The following is a 19,149-nucleotide window of genomic DNA, read 5'->3' as shown; positions in this document are numbered from 1 at the left end:
TTTCCTTCGCATCTGAAGGGAGGGCATTCCACAGGGCGGGCGCCACTACCAAGGCAGCCCACTGTCTGGTAAAAGAGAATTTGCCTAGCTCACATTCTCCAAAGCTATACAAGACCCAAAACATAGCCATGATCCAGACTTTGCAATCCTCTAAATTTCGTAGTGCAGTTTTCCAGCCAAGTAATGTGAATAAAAGTCCATATTAAAATATTTAAAACTCTGAGTTGAGGAAGGGGCCCTACCCATTTGCTGTCTGTCACAGAGCCTTTGCTTTCCTAATGGCTTGCCACCTTTCCTTTGTTCTCTTAATGGTCCATTACCCAGGTGATCTCCGGAACATGGGAAGCTGGGTCCAGGGATTAGGAATCTGGGATCCAGTTTAACTCCCCTAGCCTTGATTAAATTCAAACACCTACTGGACCCAGGAATTTAGGCGAGTCTGGCACCCACAAACCTATAACAATATACTTCACGGTCAATGAAACTGAGCAGCTTTGGATAGACAAAGCATCTCAGCACAGTGACTGCAAACATTTACACCAATGAATTTACCTATGCTGCCAGCATAATATCTCTGAAACACTGGCATTAAGTTATGTTATGCCTGCTGGTGCAATGGTTTTATGTCCCACCATAAGCAATTACATGCTAGCACAGCAAATCTTGGGCTCAAGCTGTTAAATCCATCCTTAAACTACAGACTTTGATGTAATCCTATTGCTTACTTTCATTCAAAGGACTATGTTGAAATACCTTATACAAACTCTTATCATGCAAACATTTATGCACTTAGAGAGCCTAGTAACTACCCATTTTATGGTAGAATGTTGCATGTTTTATGGGCAGCAATGCAAACTGAATTATCTTTGGCTGTAAAACTTGTAATATTTATTACGGTCAAAATAAAAATGGAAGGGCACTCAATTTTCCTCTAAAAATCCAGGATTGGGGAATACAACCCTTACAAATAAGTGAGCCTATTGTATCCCTGGCTCTGATCAGCAGAAGCCTTCACTGTTCTGAACCCCTGGCCTACCTGGCAGGAAGTCAGTATGCCAAGTCCATAGTTCAAGGTCCCAGAGTCAATCCACACAAGCAAAGTCCGAAAATTCAAAGGTCAGGAATACAGTCCATTCAAGTAGCCAAGTCTGAACTCCAGCAGTCCAGAGTTAAACCCAAGGTCCAACAGCATCCAAGTCAAGATCCATGATAAGGGCAGTTGAGCCCACATAGCTTCCCTTTTGTACTTTGCAGGCTGATTGCAACACCTGGCCTCAATGAGGCAAATGGCCCTCACCTGTTCTGCCTACTCTAGCTGAGGAATCATACCCCTTTTCCCAGAGTTAGCGAGCCCCACCTGGCCAGCTAGGGAGCTGGGCTGTCTGCCATTGCCTGCCTGCCTCAGCCTCCTAGAGTGTACTATCCATTGCTGCTTATGCCTCAGAGCCTGTCGTATTCATGGAGATAGGGGCCCCTCTGGCTCTGGTGATGGGTCTTGCTACTCTGGTTCCTATACACTGACCTCCTCTGTCATCCTCTGAGCACTTCCTACACCAACCTGTCCTTCCCCATCCCCAGCTTGCCCCAGTTTGTCCCAGTCCTGGCTACACCCCTTGCCGGGATCCTATTCCTCCTTTTCCTCCTCCCCATTGTTCTGCCAGTTCATGACATTTACAGCACAAAGGTCTAAAAATGTGATCACCAGCCCATCTTCAAATGTTATTAAATGTTATTTAATACATGCTTGGATTTTGCTTCTCATTCAGCTGGAAGTAGACAGTTTGAAATTACAGGGAAGAAAATTACTTAAATTTAATGCAATTTAGAAAAAGGTCACATTTCAGCTTCTTTTGTGTTTGAGGCATTTTATGTAAAAGTGTTTTAAATAAATCCTAAAGGCTAAAATTCCTGCAACTCTCACCTCTACTAGAACACAACAAAGTACCAGTAAGAGTAGAGTTAATGGGTCTGAGTATTAAGTCTATAAGGTTTTCTAGAATTGTATATGCATGTATATTCGTAAACTGTGTTCATTGTAAAGGTTGCCTCAACTGCTGTATAAATTGTACACTTTTAATGTGCAGATAATGCAATCTAGAATTCAAGCTCCATAGATTATACCCCCTTTTTTTTATTTGGTATAGTTTCAGCAAGGGTTGCATTTAAAAAAAAACACAAAGCTGTCATGAGACAACATATTAATTCTCATAAAGGATAAAATGTTATCCACACAATGAAACAGTAACAGTTTTAAAAGAAAGGGGGAACTAACTCCTGAGTTATTAGCAAGTAGATAGATCTGATAACATTCACAAAAAAATTAAATCAGAGGAAATGGAAAAAAGATGTGGTTGTCTGAAGCAACAGGAATTATTATGAAATTGTCAGTGATCAATAAACACAAAGCAATCAATATTTGAACAGCTTTATGATGTATGAATCTGGCATATCCCCATAAGCAATGACCTGGAACCGAATTCCCATAATTTTATTAATGTATTTTAATGCATGTACAGGTTGCTGAATTTTTCAAAAAAGCTCTAAAAAGTATACAATATTAAAACAACAATAATTTCAATGAACATACAACAGATAACCAATAAAACAGCAATATAAAAACCACAAAAACAAATAACAAAGAAATTAAGGGGATCCAAATGCAGAAAACAATGTCTGATCTTATGAATTGGGGAAAGCATGGGCAAAAGGAGAAGAGTTTACAAAACATCTGAAACAATTGTTGGTTGCTATTTTATGTATGGAAGAGGGAAGAGTGTTCCACTGTATGGGGGAATTAGCAGAAAACCTAATGAATTCTAGAAGAAGTGTACCATGTTAAATGCTTCAAAAAATGTGTGTGTGTGATAAGCCAGGGGGTTGTGAGAGTAAATTCTATACAGTTTTCATGGATCACACCACTGCTGCCCACATCATGAAATTTGGGGTAGTATTTCAGCATACAGTTCTTTCCCACCATTTTTGTGCAAACATCCACTAGAGTTAATGAAATTTAGCACAATATGGTGGTGTAGCTACTTAAGACTTGGTTCCTTCAACCAACCTTCCTATGAAAACAGTTTGTAGTTTTTATAACCTACATGCTGTATGACCTGTTTTTTGTATTTCTGTTTCATTGACGTGTTCTGCTTGATTTTATTTGCTACGCTGTTTTGGTTTCAACTGCAATTCTGCACACCGCATAGATATATATTCTATATGAGCTTTCAGTATCAAAGTAAAGTATCTGTTATTATTAATGTAATAATGTGCAGAGTAAAAACCTCCTGCATTCTAGGTAAGGACAGCTGACATCTGTGAAGAAAGAGAGGAAATTCACAAGGCCTTGAATTTTTTGAACAAGCCATAGTTTTAAAGCCTGCCTAACTTTTTAATATGTATATAACTGTTCTGCCTTGCTTATTCTTGGAAAGTGAAGACAGTAAACCGCGATGAATCCACTTTCCCACTGCCTCTACCATCCCACCTCCATTCAGCACCAAAATAAAACCCCACCTACATCAGCCTGTCCAAAAGCTGTGTGGCAACCAGCCTCTTTTCTTTGCCCTCTCCTTGAGACTGACACTGCCTTGGTGCTGAATAGTCTAATGGGAAGAGTTCAGTGCCAGGTCTGCACTTTCCCAGCCATTAGCCAGCTGCCACTGCATTTCATTATTTTGAAAGGGGGCTGGGTGGGGAGAGCTCTGCATCAAAGCCATTTCCAAACAATGGGGTGGGGTGGAAGTAACCCGGCCAGGACAACACTCTAAAATTTGAGTGAGTGAGTGAGTCTGTGTGTGTGTGTGTGTGTGTGTGTGTATACGTACACAGTGCCATCTGGAATCCGGAACCACAAAGACCAGGCAGACCAGCAGGAGGGAGAAGGCCTTTACACACCCTGCTTTGTTTACTGGTGTAACAGTTAATCCTGATAAACAAGACGACCTTGGAACAAGTGCCTGTTATCATTGCATACCCATTGTTTGACGTTAAGCAGAACTGCAGCAAGCGGGGGACGGGGGACAAAGGTAGAAGGCGGGACCTCCTATGGAAACAAAGGAGGCAGACCACGAAGAACAGCCTTTGATTGGCTTCTCTGCTTGGCTAAGACAGAAAGAAGACTATCTGCCTTCCCCCCTCCCACTTCTGTTTTTAAAAAAACCCCTCTCTAAAGCTGCCTGCAAAGCAGCCTAGGTACTTGGCATGACAATGCCTACAGCTACTATTCGTCTGTTTCACTTGGCTGGGTTCCTTGTCTGATCCACAGCTCAGTAGTTCAAAATCATTCTCATTCTCTCTCTCTCTCTCTCTCTCTCTCTCTCTCTCTCTCTCTCTCTCCATCCTGTTCACTGCTTGTGGCACGCAATCATAAAGATAACATGGGCTAATCTGTTAGGAGGCTTACCGGACCTGGTAGTAACTCGCCACACATGGGAACTCGCCACATATATGGGATTTTGTATAGATACTGCAGTGAAACCGAAAGAGAAGCTTACAGCTACGGTTTTTGTTTGTTTGTCTGCTTGTTTTAAATGGCTCTAGCCTTACGGTGGGATGCAGGTGGCGCTGTGGGTTAAAGCCTCAGCGCCTAGGGCTTGCCGATCGAAAGGTCGGCGGTTCGAATCCCTGCGGCGGGGTGCGCTCCCGCTGCTCGGTCCCAGCGCCTGCCAACCTAGCAGTTCGAAAGCACCTCCGGGTGCAAGTAGATAAATAGGGACCGCTTACCAGCGGGAAGGTAAACGGTGTTTCCGTGTGCGGCTCTGGCTCTGGCTCTGGCTCTGGCCAGAGCAGCGATGTCACGCTGGCCACGTGACCCGGAAGTGTCTCCGGACAGCGCTGGCCCCTGGCCTCTTAAGTGAGATGGGCGCACAACCCCAGAGTCTGTCAAGACTGGCCCGTACGGGCAGGGGTACCTTTACCTTTACCTTTTAGCCTTACGGTTGAAAATATGCAACGTATGTAAAAGGATTTTGGTAGTACCTTTTAAGAGCTGCTACCTCCATAACCTCTAAGATTAATTGATGGACATAAGAAGAGCCTGCTGAATCAAGCCAGTGACCCATCTCATCCAGCATCTTGTTCTCACTGTGGCCAGCCAGATGCCTGCAGGAAACCCACAACCAGTAGCCAAGTGTGAGAGCACACTCTCCACTGTGGTTTTCAGGAATTGGTATTCAGAAACATTACTGCTGCCAGCCATGGAGGCACAGCATAGCCTTATCTTCCATAAATTTGTGCAATCCTCTTTGAAAGCCATTAAAGTTGGTGTCATGACTTCCTCCTGTGACAGTGAGTTCCACAGTTACTTTTCTACTGGGTAAAGAAATATTTTATTTTATCTGTCCCGAATCTTCCAACATTCGGCTTCATTGAATGTCCATGAGTTCTAGTGTTATGAGAGAGGGAGAAAAACTTTTCTCTATCCACTTTCTCACCTTGCCAACAAAGGTCCGTATAGTCAAAGCTATGGTTTTCCCAGTAGTGATGTATGGAATTGAGAGCTGGACCATAAAGAAGGCCGATCGCCAAAGAATTGATGCTTTTGAATTATGGTGCTGGAGGGGACTCTTGAGAGTCCCATGGACTGCAAGAAGAACAAACCTCTCCATTCTTAAGGAAATGAGTGCTCACTGGAAGGACAGATCGTGAAGCTGAGGCTCCAGTACTTTGGCCACCTCATGAGAAGAGAAGACTCCCTGGAAAAGACCCTGATGTTGGGAAAGATGGAGGGCACAAGGAGAAGGGGACGACAGAGGACAAGATGGTTGGACAGTGTTCTCGAAGCTACAAACATGAGTCTGACCAAACTGCGGGAGGCAGTGGGAGACAGGAGTGCCTGGCGTGCTCTGGTCCATGGGGTCACGAAGAGTCGGACACGACTAAACAACTAAACAACAACAACATCCACTTTCTCCATGCAACACATCGTTTTATAAACTTCTATCACTTCACCTCTTATTCAGCTTTTCTCTGAACTAAAAAACACCCCAACACTGCAGTTTTTCCTCATAAGGAAGTCTCTGTGCCCTTGAGCATTTTTGTTACCCTCTTCTGGACCTTTCCCAACCCTACAATATCCCTCCCAGCTGCCATAGCCTCTGGTTTCACTTTTTGGTACTAGTGGTTCATTGCTACATTTCATACTTTGTTACAACAGTGCATTTTTTGCTGGGAAAAAATGCTTCCTACTTCAACAAAAAATCAGATTGTGAGTTTGAAATAAAGCTATATTTTAAATAACAATGTAGCACTGAAATGGCAGCTCTTGGACATTATCTCAGCAATCTGTTTAACAACAGTGTGATATAAGCCAGCATTATTATTCAGTAGAAGGAAAGAGGAGCCTACAACAAAGAAAGATTGAACTGCTGTGTTTAAGTAATCAATGTCATTGTAGATATACTGCTTTCATCATATTTATATATAAACACAAATACTTTATGCACGTTTTCTATCTGTATTGGTTACAATTATTCTTTCATTGTTCTTTTTAAATCTGTTATGATATACAAAGGTAGTACATGCAGTTTTCAGAATTCCCAAAGAAAATTGCATACAAATAATTTTATTTGTAGAATTCCCTGAAGGAGGACCTGAGAGGTCTGAAATGCATTAGGCTTTTTCTTCTACCCCTTAGCTTCCTGTCCCCTTCTGCAATATGGAGGAAAGAGTGCTGATGGTGTCCTGCCTAAAAAATTACAGCTGAGCTGAAATGAGATGTGGGTGAGGGATTCCTTTGACTCATAGCTCTTCATTATTACATTCCATCAGCCCCAAATACATAGATTTTCATATATACTTATACCTCCACTTCAGATAGTTTGACATGAGATAGGAAAGTGCAGATGGAAAGAACTTCACATCCAGGAAATTCTGCAAAGCAGAATGGGGGTGGGGGGGCAGAGATGTATGAGCTGACTCCACATTGAGTATCCACAGAGGACGGATGGGGAACCTGTGCTCCTCCAGATGTTGTTGAGCTCCAGCTTCCATAATCCTCAACCATTGGTCATGCTGGTTGGGGCTGATGGTAGTCCAAAGACATCTGAAGAGCCATAGGTTCACCAGATAATAATAATAATAATAATAATAATAATAATAATAATAATAATATATACCTGTGATAAAGGGACGCGGGTGGCACTGTGGGTTAAATCACAGAGCCTAGGACTTGCCGATCAGAAGGTTGGCGGTTCAAATCCCTGCGACGGGGTGAGCTCCCGTTGCTTGGTCCCTGCTCCTGCCAACCTAGCAGTTGGAAAGCACATCAAAGTGCAAGTAGATAAATAGGTACCGCTCCGGCGGGAAGGTAAACGGCATTTCCGTGCGCTGCTCTGGTTTCGCCAGAAGTGGCTTAGCCATACTGGCCACATGACCCGGAAGCTGTACGCTGGCTCCCTCGGCCAATAAAGCGAGATGAGCGCCGCAACCCCAGAGTCGGTCACGACTGGAGCTAATGGTCAGGGGTCCCTTTACCTTTACCTGTGATAAAGGGATGCCCCTTCTCACTTTACCCTGGAAATGTGGAAAAGGAGTGGAAGTCACTCAGACTTCTTGTTGCACTGTTCCCACATCACATGAATTGGTAAGTATTTCATTTCATTTATGCACTCAAGAAAACTAGTAGTGGGATTTTGCTTGTACTGTGGCTAGAAAGCACAGGTCCTAGTGGTTTTCCCCTTGTCCGGTCACTTTCCAAGGCAAAACCTGCTCTTTAGTGCTAAATCAGAGCAAATGTAAATCCGTGAAAAACCTGACTGACGTACAGTATGCTCTGATTCAGCATTAAAGAGCAGGCTTTCCCAGGGGGAAGCAGCAGCACAAGCAGAAATCTGGATTAGCCCTTAGATGCACACTAAAGAGCAGGTTTTGCCTTGGAAAGTGACCGGACAAGGGGAAAACCACTAGGACCTGTGCTTTCTAGCCACAGTACAAGCAAAATCCCACTACTAGTTCTCTTGAGTGCATAAATGAAATGAAATACTTACCAATTCATGTGATGTGGGAACAGTGCAACAAGAAGTCCGAGTGACTTCCACTCCTTTTCCAGGGCTCCACTACATCTAGGAAAGGAGTTGTCACAGGGACAAATCCAAAGGGCTAATGCTGCTGCAGTGTGCATCTAAGGGCTAATCCAGATTTCTGCTTGTGCTGCTGCTTCCCCCTGGGAAAGCCTGCTCTTTAATGCTGAATCAGAGCATACTGTACGTCAGTCAGGTTTTTCATGGATTTACATTTGCTCTGATTTAGCACTGTGGTGGAGCCCTGAAGCTGAAAAGTGCCTTCTCCTTGTAACCTAACAGCTGGATTTTTTTGGCAAATGAATTTGGGAAGAAGAAGACGAAGACGAAGACGAAGACGAAGAAACAACCTTTGGCATTCAACACTTAAAAATAAATCAAACTAGCCTCAAAACAATAGTCATTTCCTGCTATTTTGTAAAGAGCTGTGGGAAACGGACAGGAAAATGCAGCAAAAATAAGACATTTTCTACTAAAAGGATAAAGAGAATAGACATGTTTAGAGCCAAACTGTATGACTGGATCTCCCCAAAGGTTTGCTTTTACTTTGAAGCCACTGTAGAGGGCTCTGTATTTGATTGGAGGAGCAACTCAGGGGGAGGGGAGGGTTGCCCTTTCTCTTGCGCTATTTTCTTGAACCAAATTCCCTTTGCAGCTATGCTTAGCCCCATAGGATGGCTTACCTATAGGCAATGAAAGATAACTGCTTAGGCATCAAAAGCAGTACACTATTATGCCACTTTGCATATAATCCATTAAAATGAAATAAGAGTAAAGACTATAAACTTTTCCTACATGCCTCCAAGTGTCTTTTTCTGCTTTATGTAGGTATGTACAAAGGATAACCGCTTGCAGTAATAATACTTCCATTTCCTGGAATATGACGGGGGATTTATGCCGGGGACTGGCCATCTCAACAGCCAATTCTGGAACACAGCCTCATAAGCTGCACAGAACTAGGTTTTACCAGAAATGCCTACCTAGCTGAGAGACTTCCACTTCAGTGGTACTGACAGACTACCAGTAATATGTCTCTGGGCAAATGCAGCATGAGCCTAACATTGGCTTTTGCCTGGGCATTGGAACAAGGTACTTTAAGGGATTTCAGTTCATCCTGCTCTTGTTCTCTCATGTTCCACCTTCTTCCATTGCCCATCCCTTATGTCCAAGCCTCTCTGCCCTTACTCTTCAGTCATGACCAATCCAGAATGATTCTTCCTTAAGTTCTTTTGCTAACTCCTGGGTGGCTTTGGGTCCATTTCCTTCTTGCTGCAACCTTTATTCTATTACTAATGTCCCAACCCTGCCATTAATAAGGTCAGCCTCAAAATGCAGTATTCATTGGAACAACAGGGTTTAACCTGTCAGAACTAAAGAAAAAAATGATCAAGAACATGATCTGTATGATGATGTGTTACACACACACACACACACACACACACACACTTACATACATACATAGTAAAGGTAAAGGGAGCTCTGACCATTAGGTCAAGTCGTGACCGACTTTGGGGTTGCGGCACCCATCTCGCTATATTGGCCAAGGGAGCCGGCGTACAGCTTCTGGGTCATGTGGCCAGCATGACTAAGCCGCTTCTGGTGAACTAGAGCAGCACACAGAAACGCTATTTACCTTCCCGCAGGAGCGGTACCTATTTATCTTCTTGCACTTTGACGTGCTTTCGAACTGCTAGGTTGGCAGGAGCAGGGACCGAGCAACGGGAGCTCACCCCGTCACGGGGATTTGAACCACTGACCTTCTGATCGGCAAGTCCTAGGCTCTGTGGTTTAACCCACATCACCACCCGCATCCCTTTTGTTTATTTGTTTGTTTTGAGAGTGCAGTTCCATATGGAGGGATTTCCCTGGTTCACCTACAAGTGCAATATGATGTATGCATAAAAATTTCCATCAAGAGGAAGAGCCTTATCAACTTTCTCTAATGCTTTTCTTAAACCACAATTGGACTAGGAAAATAAATGTTGTTCTTACCTCTCATGGACATCAATAAATTACAGCTAGTATGTGCAAAATGTGCCTGTTGGTTTCAGAACTGTTGCAAAGGTCAGGAACTATGTGTTGATGGTGCTGGTGGTGTATTTTCCACAGAGAAGTTACAAGAGAGAGAGAACTGGTAAAAATCTGTTGAGTCAGCCAGCAATTAGAAATGAGCCAAAAATCCAATCACACTTTTTCTCCCCATTAGTCATTAGTAATAAAATTCAGATTAAAAACTGATCTTGGACATGTCTAGGCTGATGTCTGCCTAGCGCTATTATTAGGAGGTACCTGCAGACTGTGAGCAGAATCCACTCCCGCCAATTAAATCACAGATCTGGACTTTGCACAGAAAAAAAGAAATTGCAGAAGGGCAGGTCTCAGAAACAATGAAGCAACACAAGGGGAAATAAAACACAGTAAGTCTTCTTATTCCCTAGTCTCTTAATCATTCACAAACTTAACCATTCCAGATTGCATCCTTCTGAAAGTGTCATTCCTAGAACTGAGCATAATCCTCAGGCTGTGGTCTGAATAGTGCAGAATAAAGTGGAACTATTACTTCTCATTAACTTGGAAACTCTGGTTCTATTAATGCAGCTTGGAATGGCATTTGGCCTTTTTTGTAGCCACACTACACTGCTGGCTTGGGATAAACTGCAGTTCCAAGATCCTTCTCACGTGTTTCACTGTGAAGCCCCTCCTGCCCCCCGCCCTGTACCTGTTTATTTGGTTTGGGGTTGGGGACAGGACTATTTGCAGAGCATTTAGACATTAGTGTGCCCAATGATCAAAATGTCTGCGCTGGTATAAGGCACTAAAGCAGCTCCCTATATTCCTATCTAATATTTTCTCTCCCTTTAATTTAAACTGAGTTTTACAAAATTCAAGAACAAAGTTGTGCAAATGCACATGTGCCCTTGGAAATCAAAATGGTGCGTGACAGAAAGAGCAAAGGAAAATATTGTCTCTGTGTATTGTTTCAGGTGGAGTGATGTAAAAAAAAACACACCAAACTTTCAGGTCTGATTGTTTTCCAGCTCACTAGATGCCACTGCAAATTCCTAACCTTTGTAGAAAAAGCCCCAACCATGTTAAAGTCAAGGTCAGTGTTAAAACAACACTTTTAATGTTAGCAGTTAATGAGTAAAGACATAGAGCTGTGATACCACAATACAAGGAAACAAAAATGAAATGAAAGGATGTGAATTCTTTGACAAACACTCTACACACCACACCGATTTCCTCAAGCCATTTTAGTTTTATGTATATAGAAATTAGGACAAGAGTTCACAGAGTATTGTTTTCTGAGCTAAACCTTCTGTTCAGAGACTCAAGCACCCATTCCTACCTAGTAAAAAAAAAAAAAAATCCTCCTTCATAGTAATTTGCCTACTGCCATATTTTGTAAGCCAGTTTGAGATATTTTATTAAAAGCTATGAACTAATAATTATAATAGTTTTCATATATTACATTATTTATTATTATTATTATTATTATTATTATTATTATCTTCTTTAACATTCAACTTCTACATACACACATACACACTTTTAAAACCTTAGCCACACCCAAATGGTGTGGTTTTTTAGAAGTTGATTCCACTGCTTCCAATCCCACCAGGCCAAAAGTTTCAGGAGGACTCCATCCCACGGCAGAAATATTTAAGTATTTCTCAGGGATACTCTTCCCCTTCAGGGTTCCACTTTGGTGTCCAAATGACATTGGCATGAAGAGTAATCATTCCGATCTGGCCTTAGGGGCTGGCATTCCCCTTCCCCTTCATAGGGAATCATGTAGCACAGGGAGACTGCACACCAACTCCCATCAGACTGTGAGGCTTTAATATAACAGATTTTTTTTTCGAGGTAGAAAAGCAGATGAATTCCTACCACCACCACCTCCATTTTCGTTTGAACTGTCTGACTTAAAGGACAAGTATTTGGGTATAATGTAATAATAGGTTATGACAATAGATGTCACTCTTATGAACGGATTCAGAATTATAGGATGCAAAGAGGAATTCCTGGTGACTGACCAGTGTCCTCCTCTACCATATGTATTCTGATGACAGCTGAAGTACTTAGTAAGCTTCAGGTTTTGTATTTAAACCAGAAGCTTCTCTAAATCAGCTGACTACCTAATCGACTTAGGCTGCATTCCAGGAGAATGGACGTCAAATGCCCAAGTGGTTCCATACTGTCAGGAGCTGGAGCATGGTGTGATATGATGTGAAGCCAGGACCTGCTGAAGCCTGTCCAATCATTCCAGTATTGTCTCTTACTTAACAGGGTCCTTCTCTCCCTGCACCGCCAGCAGCCTCAGTCTCCACTCACTACTGATATGTTTTTGTTTCTATTTTCTCAGCATTTGAGGATTTTATACCTACTGGGCTTTCTTTTTTCTTTTAAATGGCAGGATGCAACCTCTTCTTACACCACTTATCTCCCAAATGTGTTATTACAATTAGCAACCGAATTAACAAGAAGGTCAACACCTTATGCGGCTATTTCGTACACCAAGAGTGGATAACCTTAGTCCCAGGGGCCTAATGCAGCCCTCCAGACCTTTCTATTTGGCCCTCAGTGCTCTCTCCAGACCACATCACACCCCAACTACCCAGACTATATCCCATGCTGGTCCTGCTCTGGTGTTTCATTATTTTTGCTTGGTTGGAAGGTATCATTGAACTATGATAATACTTCTATCTTGCCTGGATGGACAGATACTCATGTAGAAACCTCTCACTTCTGCATGGCTGGAGTGCAGCTTGCTGTGAAAATATCAGAGCCCCATGTTTCCTCACCCACCACTGACATGTGGTTCCTGAAGATTGCCCACGAGGGAACACAGCCCTCAGTGCCCGATCCCTGACTTTCATACACACATGAAAGTCAAGCTCAAGTGCCTTTCAGTAGCATCTCTTTGAGCTGGCCTTTGCGGCTCAAACATAAGTCAGGAAAGCATGAGACATCACAGTGAATGCTTAATTTGACGTTATTTGGCTATGGGGATAAGAGGGGGGTTCTTTTTGGCTGAGGCATGCTATAAATCTAAAGCACATCCATTAGTTGCCCATGACCTTAGCGCAATGTGTTGCATGTTGTTGTTATTGTTGTGTCACTTGGGGCACCAAGAGGACATCTAAGGGCATGTGTGTGCCCACAGACACCACACTGACAACTGCTTAAGTAGGGAATGCACACCTCGAATTCAGATTGATTGACCTCACGTATTGCTTGCAACTAAGGTTGCAATCCTATACTCAGGGAATAAGACCCATTAAACACAATGGTGTAGACATGTATAGATTTGCACTGTAAAAACCCCCAAGGCCCCTTAGGGAGTAAAAGATGAACTGTAGCATGATCTTTCATAAGCAAAAACCCACTTCCAACAGATGAATGAAGCTCACCTCCAATACCTTTGCCTTGGAAGCTCATGCCACAACAAATGTCTTAAGGCAAGGCTCTCCAGATGTTGATGTCAGCCTCAGCCAGCATGGCTAATAGTTGGGGACTGTTATGTACTGAGCTGAATCCTAGATCAATAGGATCCAGAATGCAGCAGTCTGATTGGTCCGCAGGAGTTACCCAATCCAGCTGCAGGTGGAAGTGAATCAGCGACCTGATTGGCCTGCTTCATCAGGCTCCTGGATGAAGTGAATCAGCAACCTGATTGGCCTGCAGGAGCAGCCAATCAGGCTCCTGGATGAAGTGACTCAACAACCTGATTGGCCTGCAGGAGCAGCCAATCAGGCTTCTGGAGGAATGAATCCGCAACCTGATTGGCCTACAGGAGCAGCCCAGAATTAGCCAATCATGCGGGGCCCATTGTATAAATAATGTATATATAGCTAGATGTTTTGGGGAAAGTTTCATTCATTGCTACTACAAGCTGAATAAGGAGCATGAAATTCACACTCGACTCCGAGTATATTTCAGAGACAGTGGAATTGTCATCCAGCAACATTTGGAGGGTAGAGGGTTCCTCACCTTTGCTTTAAGATGTCACAGAATTTGTTGGGGGAGGTGGTTGCCACAACACACTAACAGTTCTATTCTTTTGGAATAACAACAGCTGGCACTGAATTGATTCAGCAGCAAAGAACATGAGGAAAACAGCACGGCAATCATCAGTTTCACATATTTGGCACTTCCTTGTGGTAGATTCCAGGCCGGTGCCACATTAGACATGTCTTATAGAAGAGAAGAAGGTTTGTTATGATATGGAGGGAACGTTCAAAAGCCTAAAGGGGAAAAGGTTAAGAAACTTTCTACTCAAAAACATGCTCCCCCCCTTTATCCCTTGTGCAATATTCCCACTCCATTCTTTTTTAAAACAAAAAATCTGGCTTGATGTGCCATCTGACACAAAATAGCAAGTATAAACTTTCCAGAGAACTAAAATAAATCAAATGGTTCATGAAATATACTAGAGTCACAAAGTGATTTCATGCTCTTTATTCAGCTCATAGTGGCGAGGAGGATTGAATGAATGTCCCCTCAAAGTATCTGCTTTATATACATTATTTACACAATGGGCTACACATGATTGGCTAATTCTGGAATTCTACTGTAAGCCAATCAGGTTGTGGATTCACTTATATCTTGAGCATGATTGGGTAGTTCCTGCCAACCAATCATACTGCTGCATTGTTCTAAAACCAATCAGACTGCTGCATTCTGAATCCTATTGTTCTAGGACCAATCAGACTGCTGCAATTTGGATCCTATTGTTCTAGGACCAATCAGACTGCTGCAGTTTGGATCCTATTCAACTCAGTACATAACAGTTCAGAAGGCAGAAACAAGCCTCAAACTGCTGCTAAATATTTTCCCCACTTTAATTACTTAATACAATATTTTAAGCTGCTTCAGATTTCCTTCCTGTAAGAAAGATGGGACAGGAATATTTCAAATGAATATAAATAAATACATAAAATTTTGATGGCATAGATGGTGCACTTAATGTGGTAAACCATGGACTTGGTTTTGCTGGTGGGGCAGCTGAAAGCGGGAATAGCCTCAACACAGCTTTTGTTCTATACTGTGTACTTTAGCATTTCAGTCAAAAATTTCTTCAGTGTGAACAGTCTTTGCAAGCCTTTGTTTCTGAAATCACTTCACATTTGTGTCCCCTTCCTGTTTCCTTTGTTGTTGTTCCAAGATTTCCCTTTGCCCTTTTTTCTACTTCTACTTGAACCTCTCTTTAGCAATGCTTTTTGCCTCCATAGGACAGCCTGTCTCATGATTTTGCAGGCTGCAATTTTAAACCCTTTCACATTAAATTGCCTATGATTTAAAGCTCCTTGGTGCACAATAATAGAGGATTTTTAAAAAATTTAATTCTTCACATATATAAAATCAGCTACTGGTCTTGCTGTTAACATATAAAGCCCTGAACAACTTGGGTTACAAGAAAGATCACATGTGCCTGTATAGATCCATAAAATCACTTAGATAATCTGGGGGGGGGGGGTATCCTCCTTATAGCACCACAACCTACTGAGTCTCATTGGCCATTTTGCACTGAGATCAACAAGCCTCCGGTTCCACTAAACAGAATTATCATCCAAGGAGCCAGTAGAAGGAGCTGAAACCTGAACAACCACAGGGAAATAGGAAACTGGCTTCTGCAAGGTTCAAATAATTTAACCCGTTTTGTACGCCCTGAGTGACAGAATCTCTCCAGTGTTCTGCAGCCATTTAACTGGACAGGACAGGGGTGAATTTAGGACTTTTCATATATGAAACATGAACTTTGTACCCCCTAGCTATGGTCCCTCTCCATTCAGTGTATTTGAGTCCACTTACAAAACAAATATCCAGATTCCCAAGATTTTCCCATCCCAAGAGCAAATAAGGACATGCAAGTGGCAGTGTTTTACCAGAGACACGTGCAAAAAATAGGGACAGTTTGAGAATACGAGCCACTAATCATGGGCTCTCAAATTTTAGACCAAGGCTGGGGAAGCTGTGGCCTTCCAGATTATGCTGGACTCCTGCTCCCATCACTCTTGACTACTGGCCAGGCTGTCTGGGGCTAATGGGAGTTGGAGTTCAACAGCATCTGGAGGGCTACAAGTTCCCCATACCTGTTTTAGAGGAATGGCTTGGAGGATTGCAGCTTGTTACTGCAGTCCTACAGTGGGACTATTCTGTTAGTTTTGAATGACATCTAAAATGCACAGCACCACTTCCTTGCAAAAACGGGCACAGAAACCAAATCCTCATGCCATTTATTCTCTGCAGTACAAACGTCATTTAATGTACTTGGTGCCAGCACATTTGCTGCCATGTGTTCCCTCCCTGCGTTAAAAATGGTATGCCCGAATGTTTGCTCAGCTCTGTTGTGCAAGAAGCTCTTCAAACATTTGCTCAAGATCTGTGTGGCTTTTGTCACGTGCACAGTCGCCTTCAGACAAAAGACACAAAAGACAAGAAGGGCTTTATGCTCACTGTGCTAATGCTGCATGCACAGATTTTTCCCTCTTTTGCAAAGGGTCACAAGGCAAATTCATGCCTCAACTTGAAACAGAGGGCACAGAAAACAACTAAAACAGAGGAAGCAGAACATCTTCCTTATGTGGGAGACTTAAGAATTTGGATCTTTGGGGCTTAGGTGTTTTCTTGTTGTTGTTGTTGTTGTTAATGATGAAGCAGAGAAACGATAGAAATTTATGAGAAGGGTTGGGGAAGGGCCGTAACTCAAGAGTAGAACATCTGCTTTGCATGCAGAAGGTTCCAGCTTCAATCCCCAGCATCTCCAGATAGGGACTGGAGAGATTCCTGCATGAAACTCTGGAGAGATGCTGCCAGTCCGTGTAGACAGTACTGAGCTAGATGGACCATTAGACTGACTCAGTATAAGGCAGTTCCGTACTTTTAGTACGCATGCATGATTAGTGTAGATTCCATTTCTTAAGTGTTTAGGCTCAGGGTGGGCAAACATTCATTCAATGCATCAAGCTCACAGTATTTTGATGGCCACTGGCATGCACAGCTTTTCCCTTGTTTCCCTTTTTTGTTTTAAAGAAAATGAACTTTCAGGGCTGGTAAAAGCTCACCATGAAATAGGTTTCCTGGCTTGAATTAAAATCCATGTCAGAAATGAATTATTGGATCCTTCCAGCAATCCTTGCCAATCCTTAAAAGGTAAAGGTAAAGGGACCCCTGACCATTAGGTCCAGTCGTGACCGACTCTGGGGTTGCGGCGCTCATCTCGCTTTATTGGCCAAGGGAGCCAGAGTACAGCTTCTGGGTCATGTGGCCAGCATGACTAAGCCACTTCTGGTGAACCAGACCAGTGCACGGAAATGTCGTTTATCTTCCCGCTGGAGCGGTACCTATTTATCTACTTGCACTCTGACGTGCTTTCCAACTGCTAGGTTGGCAGGAGCAGGGACCGAGCAACGGGAGCTCACCCCGTTGCAGGGATTCGAACCGCCGACCTTCTGATTGGCAAGTCCTAGGCTCTGTGGTTTAACTCACAGCGCCACCCGCATATCCTTATAGTTCTCCAAATTCGTCCACACTAGTATCCGTTCCTCGAAACATTCCCCACCTTCCTCTTTTCTTACCTTTCAAGTGGTGGCAGGAGCAGCAGCAGCACTCAAAAAGGGGGCTGGAAATGGAAATGGCGAGCACTTAATGCAAGTGCCTTTGAGTCTAACTGCAACGACCCACAATGAATGCTCACAAAAATGTAACCTTTTTCATGCTGAATGATGAGATGCTGGCACCAGGCTACATTCAGCTAGGCTGATTTTGGATTGCGATACACTTGAAAATCATTGTGGACCTGGAATAGAGTGCAGAATTAGACCCCCCTCGCCCCAAATATAGATTTAGATCCCTCTCCATAATTTCCCACTGTGGCCTTTAACAAGCATTCATCAGTTTCTAGTTTGCAAAATGTCAGTAATGGCAACCTAACTCAAGGTTAACCTAACCAATTATTTGGAAGGACAAATAATTGAAAATACTTAGGACACACAGTATGATAGATATAAAAGAAGCAATTAAAAAAAATTAAAAATGTTGAAACTGACATTTTTAGGTTGCATATGCAGGATGCGTCTATTAAAAGCACATGGCCGTGGTCCATTTTGAGTATTTAGGAACAGCTTGTTCAGTTTTTGAAGCCATTCCTCATAAGCTCCATTCAACTATGCCACCTGGGAGATGGAGCACTAAGTGATTGGGTCAGGCTGTCTTGCTGCTCAAACTCATGAAATGCAGTAGCCATTAAAGGTTATTAAAAGCTATTTTTAAATTCACACAAATCTCGCTAGGACAAATTGCCAAAAAATTCTCTGAACGCTCACTTACTAATACCCATTAAGGTTTCCAAAACACAACAGAATAATAAGCCTTTTGTGCAGAACAACAAGATGCCCACAACAAATACTCTAGCCTCAAGAATACTGTAATTTAGGAGAAGAGGATTAATGTTCCCTTTTGTTTTAATATGCTATTTGGCTCCTTAGGCACAAAGTCCATTTATTTACCATTGTATAGGATGACACAATTTTCATCACTTTTTCATTGCTGGGACATTAACTCATTTCAAACAAAGAATTAATATTGAAATCCTGTGCCAACCTAGAAGCAATCAGTTCAATGGGACTAATTCCTAGGTAAGAATATATAGGATTGGCAGCCTTAATTATCCTGCTAACCCTCAAAAGGAAAACCATAAAGCTCAGAGGCAACATAAGCAACAAGTTAAATGTTCCCTTTCCAACAATGTTGCAAATGCTTAGATCTGAGTCTCACATGCTCTCATCACCCAATGGCTTTACTTAATATCACCCAGCTGGATGTGGGAACTGAGGCCACTGGTGCTTGAAGTTGTTGGGCAATAAACAAATTCCAAAGACCTTCCTTATTCTGTCTATGCTTTCATTTTCATAAAAGCATGTCAAGGACAAACTCAAACAGGCTGGGCTACCTCCACTGAAGCAGCAGTTTTATCACCTCAGCAGAAATGTGGAATGTATGCCTCAAGGAGTGAGCAGCTTAGTGCTCTGAGTCAAAGGGTCTTCAAGCAATTTGCATGACTATTTTTGACAAGATGCCATGTGATAAGACAGGGGTTGACAATGGATTTTGGCCCAGTGGACACATT

General features: G+C 42.7%; 2 long non-coding RNA genes across 3 annotated transcripts in view; both read right to left on the bottom strand.

Moving 5' to 3' along the window:
* Positions 1-19,149, bottom strand: part of LOC307225577 — a 251,855-nt gene that overhangs the window by 214,957 nt on the left and 17,749 nt on the right. The window lies entirely within an intron of this gene.
* Positions 2,538-7,041, bottom strand: LOC307225710. Its single transcript, XR_013843150.1, has 3 exons — positions 5,897-7,041; positions 4,931-5,414; positions 2,538-4,540 (listed from the first exon to the last, which is right to left on the bottom strand). It is a non-coding gene; the product is annotated as an uncharacterized lncRNA (long non-coding RNA).

Source organism: Podarcis cretensis (assembly GCF_951804945.1).
Source record: "Podarcis cretensis genome assembly, chromosome: 10".
Taxonomy (NCBI): Eukaryota; Metazoa; Chordata; class Lepidosauria; order Squamata; family Lacertidae; genus Podarcis; species Podarcis cretensis.
This window is presented reverse-complemented; position numbering and strand designations above follow the sequence as displayed.